We start from the raw sequence: 5,600 nt of genomic DNA on the forward strand, positions 1-5,600 counted from the left end.
AGTGTAACCTTGGATTGTCAATGAGCAATCTGAGAGCAGCAGTACACCGAGAACTTCAACAAAATCTTGTAGATCTGAGGCAAAGTGAAATTGACACCAGTAATTCCATCTATCATCATACTATCATGCAAGAGGAGCCACACATCTATGGATCATCCAATAAAATCAGCAGACTTCTAGATGTTACTACTGCTCGGCTTAGACTCGGTTACGAGTATCTCTGGGAATTCTCATTATCTGCTGATGTAGACCTGACCAAATGTAAACTGTGTCAACAAAATTATTCGCACACCCTCCGTCACTATGTGATGGAGTGCGAAAAGATACGTGAATTTAGAGACAATTCTATAACCAATGTTCCAGCGATGTGTCAATATTTCATTCAAAATGATCTGCTACCAGAAATTTTAGCCAAATATCCCCATGCAGTTTGCTAACTGTAGGTAGTAACTAAGTGATTGTAACCTATCCACCGCTGCCCACTGGATGGGGGGCGGTGTGCAGGACAAACATATAAATTTTGACACTAGCTCTCCACATATGTCAGTTGCTTAATTTAGAACCTGTACTTGAGGTCGATCTCGAACCCATTGTTGATGTGATGACTTATATTGAATTTTGTAACTAGCTCATCAAGATTGTAACTTGCTTAGCTAAATGAATTGTGGGGTTCAGTCCCTGAGCCCATTATGTGCCTCTGTAACCCTTTCCACTACCGCCCACAAGATGGGTATGGGGTGCATAATAAATGAACTAAACTAAAACGAATCCTAATTAACATTGTAGGTTAATATAGTAAGCACCGTATATAAGTGTTACACTCTTGGGGCAAAATTCTTGTAGCTCCTAAGTATACTGTCTATCATACCATTATCACACATCCAAACAATTTGATTTGGTACACTACTTATTTCCTTATTTCTATAGTTATCAATAAGTTGACACTCTAATACATAATGTTCTAAGGTGTGGACGTGCGGCATACTACATAATTTACACTCCTTATCTTTTTCATTGACATCAAACTTGTCAAACTGACATCAAAAGCTGACGCCTAACTTGTATTGATTTCACTTTGCCTCAGATCTACAAGATTTTGTCGACATTCTTTGTGTACTATTGCTCTTAGATTGCTTATTGGTTATCCAAGGTTATACTCAATTTCTCCTTTAAGGGTAGATTCTTTGGCTAACTCGTCAGCTCTATCATGCATTCGGAGGCCAACATGAGATGGAATCCACATGAAATTGACTGTTACCATAATCATTAATGAAGGTAGTATCGTCAGCAAATAATTCAGATTTATGAGTGTTAGACATTAGGCATACCATTGATGTATAGGAATATGGTATCACTTATGACATATTGCGTCTGCTCCCTTTAGTACCAGGGAATTCCCTGCTTGAGCTGTATAATATGAGCTATGTTACTGGGGAACTTCCTATCTCTTGGACCAACAGTATAATCATGCCAAATCAAGAGAATGCTTTCCGCCCAATTTCCCTTACTAGCTGCATTTGCAAAACATTCGAGAGAATTGTCCTAAACCGTCTCCTCCATAGAATAAGAACCATGCTATCCCCCCAGATATATGGCTTCATGCATGGAAGGAGTGTGCATCATTGCATCACCACCTTTCTTACCCTGCACACTGAAAAGTCATATACCACCTTCCTAGATCTAAGTCTAGCCTTAAGTCTTCAGCCTTCTGATTCTGCCATTGAGTTCAATAGGTTCTTCTCTTCCATTGGGTCATCCCTTGCAAATGATATTCCATCTTCCAGTACTGACGTTAAGGACTATCTTACAGGTAACTATCCACAGTCTCTGTACCTAAAGCCTATTAATTCCACTGACGTCAATGAGATAATCCTTTCCCTTAAAACCAAGTCTAGTGCCCTTGAGGAGATACCAACTTTAATTTACAAAAAAGCCTCCAGATCTTTAGCCCCTGCTATTGCTTTGCTCTTCAACAAGTCACTTGAACTCCAAACCTTTCCAGATATTCTAAAAAAAGCGAGAGTAACGCCTGTCCACAAATGTGGTGATCTCACAGATGTTAACAACTACAGACCTATATCAATCCTGCCAAACTTGTCAAAATTTTTTGAAAAACTAATCTATAAGCATCTTTACTCGTATCTAGCCAAACACAATATACTTAGCCCTTGCCAATATGGCTTCAGACCCAAAAAAAGCACTAACGATGCACTTATTAGTATGCTTAACTCGATTCATACAGCTCTTGATAAAAATGAGTTCCCTGTTGGGTTATTTGTGGACCTGCGTAAAGCTTTTGACACTGTCAACCACCAAAACCTTCTTCTCAAATTACATCATTATGGAGTCAGAGGACACTCCCTGCAATACCTCAAATCCTACCTTACTGACAGGCTCCAGTATGTTTCTGTGAATAATTCAATTTCTCCCACCCTACCCATCAACATTGGTGTTCCTCAGAACAGCATACTTGGCCCTCTCCTCTTTCTCATCTACATTAATGACCTTCCAAATGCCTCCCAACACCTCAAACCAATTCTATTTGCTGACGACACAACCTTCATTTACTCCAGTCCTGACCCCCTTGCTCTAAATGCCACAGTAAATACTGAGCTAAATAAAGTCCATCTTTGGCTAACTGCTAACAAACTCACCCTTAACATTGACAAAACTTTCTATATTCTGTTTGGCAATAAATCCTCTAATCAAATAAATCTCAAAATAAACAATACCCAAATTTGTAACAAATTAGATGGCAAATTCCTTGGCATTCTCATTGACCACAAGCTGAATTTCCAGGGACACATTCTAAATATATAAAAAAAAAGTTTCAAAAACTGTTGGCATTCTTTCTAAGATCAGATATTATGTACCCCGCCCTGCCCTGGTGACTCTCTATTACTCCCTTATCTATCCATATCTCAACTATGGTATTTGTGCTTGGGGCTCTACTACCCAAAATCATTTACGTCCTCTAATTATTCAACACAAAGCTGCTATTAGGACAATATCCAACTCTGGCCCCAGACATCACTCGGTACCCCTACTCAAATCTCTGAATATGTTAGACATTAAGTCACTGCACATTCTCTCATGTGTATTATACATATATAAAACGCTAAACTGTAATGCCAATCCTGACCTCAAAAGCTTCATAGAAGGTTGTAACAGAACCCATGATCACCACACCAGAAATAAATACAGTTTTGATAATCCTAGAGTACGACTTAATCAAACTAGAAATGCTCTACAAATCAAGGGACCCAGATTGTGGAATGACCTTCCCAACCATGTTAAAGACTGTACCTCTCTCAACCAGTTTAAGATAAAAACGAAGCTATACCTAATAAATTCCCTGTAACCTACCTTACCCCTCTATTGTCAACGAATGTCTGTTTTTTTTTAAAGAGCGCTGTTTGTCGACAGAATTGTATTTGTGCTGCTTTTTCAGCTATGTTTTCATATCATGTTTTCTTTTTACTCTTTATGCTCAATTAGTATTAAGCTTTAGTCATTTAAGTTTTTCATGCCCGAAACGCTTTGCGTATTAGTGGCTTCAGGCATTGTATGTACTAGCTCTATCTATAAGCCCACCAATCTTTGTAAAAATTTCTTGTATGTATGTACCTAAATAAACATTATTTATTTATTATTATATATATTTATTATAAGTCTGCCTTTGATATTGCAAATAGACATGTTATCTTGAGTGAGCTTGCAAGAATGAATATGGGTGGTCGGCTTCTTTGTTGGATCAGGGGTTACTTATCCAACAGGAAGTCATCTGTATTTTTCCAGGGGCATAGGAGTGTAACAAGAGACTTTGAACTAGGTACCCCGCAGGGTGGTGTCCTCAGTCCTACCTTATTTAATATCTTAATAAACACGCTGTTAAACTCTATACCGAGCAAACCCAACGTCCACATCATTAGCTATGCTGATGATATAATGATACACACCACTGGGTATGCTAACACGCAGAACACTCTTAACTCTGTATTAGACTCATGTCAGGACCTAGGTTTAATTATCTCAGCAGAGAAAACAAAGATACTAAATCGGCGCCCACCCAGGCAGGAAGGAGCTGTTCGCAAGATGCAACTATTTGATGGCTCCCAGCTTGACTATGTAAACAGATTCAAATACCTTGGCCTTGAGGTGCCACTGTATGGTCCTGTTGTATTCAAACTCTGTCGTCAGTATAAAGAGAGGCTCCGAGCTCTCAAGGCTGTTGCAGGTTATCACTCAGGCTATGGTGCCAATGTCAGAATTGTCAAAATGATGTACCTTGCATACATCAGATCTTTAGTGGATTATGCTGCACCTCTGCTTGTTTTGATGCCTGAAAGAAAGCTTGGAGGGCTTGAAAAAATGCAGAACGAAGCCTTGAGGATAATCCTTGGGTGCCTTCGTACCACAAAGATACTTAATATGAGAAAGGAACTTAATATTCCGAGCGTTGTTGATCGTGTTATTGAAATTAACTGTCAAATTGGTATAAAAATGCTTAGGCTAACTCATCCTAATCCTTGCACAGAAGCCCTTCAGAATTTCTTTATTGAAGATCAGCATTGTTCCAAATGGATAACAAAAACTGGAACTCAACTCAGAATGTATCAGGTTCATGATTTGTACCAAGAGAAACAACAACGGCACTTTCCTGCACCGTGGGAGGTTACACCCTTTCCAGTTTTAATCCCTCCCTTTCCACCCAAGAAGCAAATTAGAGATCAGCCCAAGCTTCGTCTTGAGACAAAGCTCAACGCCTTAAGCCATATTGATGGTGGACAGAGCATTCTCTCTCTCAAATCATATACACTGATGGTTCCAACACCGCACCACGGGTGCAGCTGGAAGTGCAGTTGTTCTGACAATGGGCGATGGCTTGTACTTTGAGTGGGTAGTCCGTATAAACAATTGGGCCTCTACCCTTCAGACCGAACTATTTGCCTTGCTCCTTGCACTGAAATGTGTACAAGTCTCAAAACTTGATACATTAATTGTAAGTGACTCTTTATCATCCTTAAATGCTCTCAACTCTTTAAGAAATAACTGTAACATGCTCGTGTCCGAAGCTAGACACAAATACAACAAAATTATTAAGGATGGTAACAGAGTCCATTTCATGTGGTCTCCATCTCATGTTGGCCTCCGAATGCATGATAGAGCTGATAAGTTAGCCAAAGAATCTGCCTTTAAAGGAGCCGTTGAGTGTAACCTTGGATTGTCAATGAGCAATCTGAGAGCAGCAGTACACCGAGAACTTCAACAAGATCTTGTAGATCTGAGGCAAAGTGAAATTGACGCCAGTAATTCCATCTATCATCATACTATCATGCAAGAGTAGCCACACATCTATGGATCATCCAATAAAATCAGCAGACTTCTAGATGTTACTACTGCTCGGCTTAGACTCGGTTACAAGTATCTCTGGGAATTCTCATTATCTGCTAATGTAGACCTGACCAAATGTAAACTGTGTCAACAAAATTATTCGCACACCCTCCGTCACTATGTGATGGAGTGCGAAAAGATACGTGAATTTAGAGACAATTCTATAACCAATGTTCCAGCGAGGTGTGAATATTTCATTCAAAATG

The sequence above is a fragment of the Procambarus clarkii genome, chromosome 22 (genome assembly GCF_040958095.1).
Source record: "Procambarus clarkii isolate CNS0578487 chromosome 22, FALCON_Pclarkii_2.0, whole genome shotgun sequence".
In the NCBI taxonomy this organism is placed as follows: Eukaryota; Metazoa; Arthropoda; class Malacostraca; order Decapoda; family Cambaridae; genus Procambarus; species Procambarus clarkii.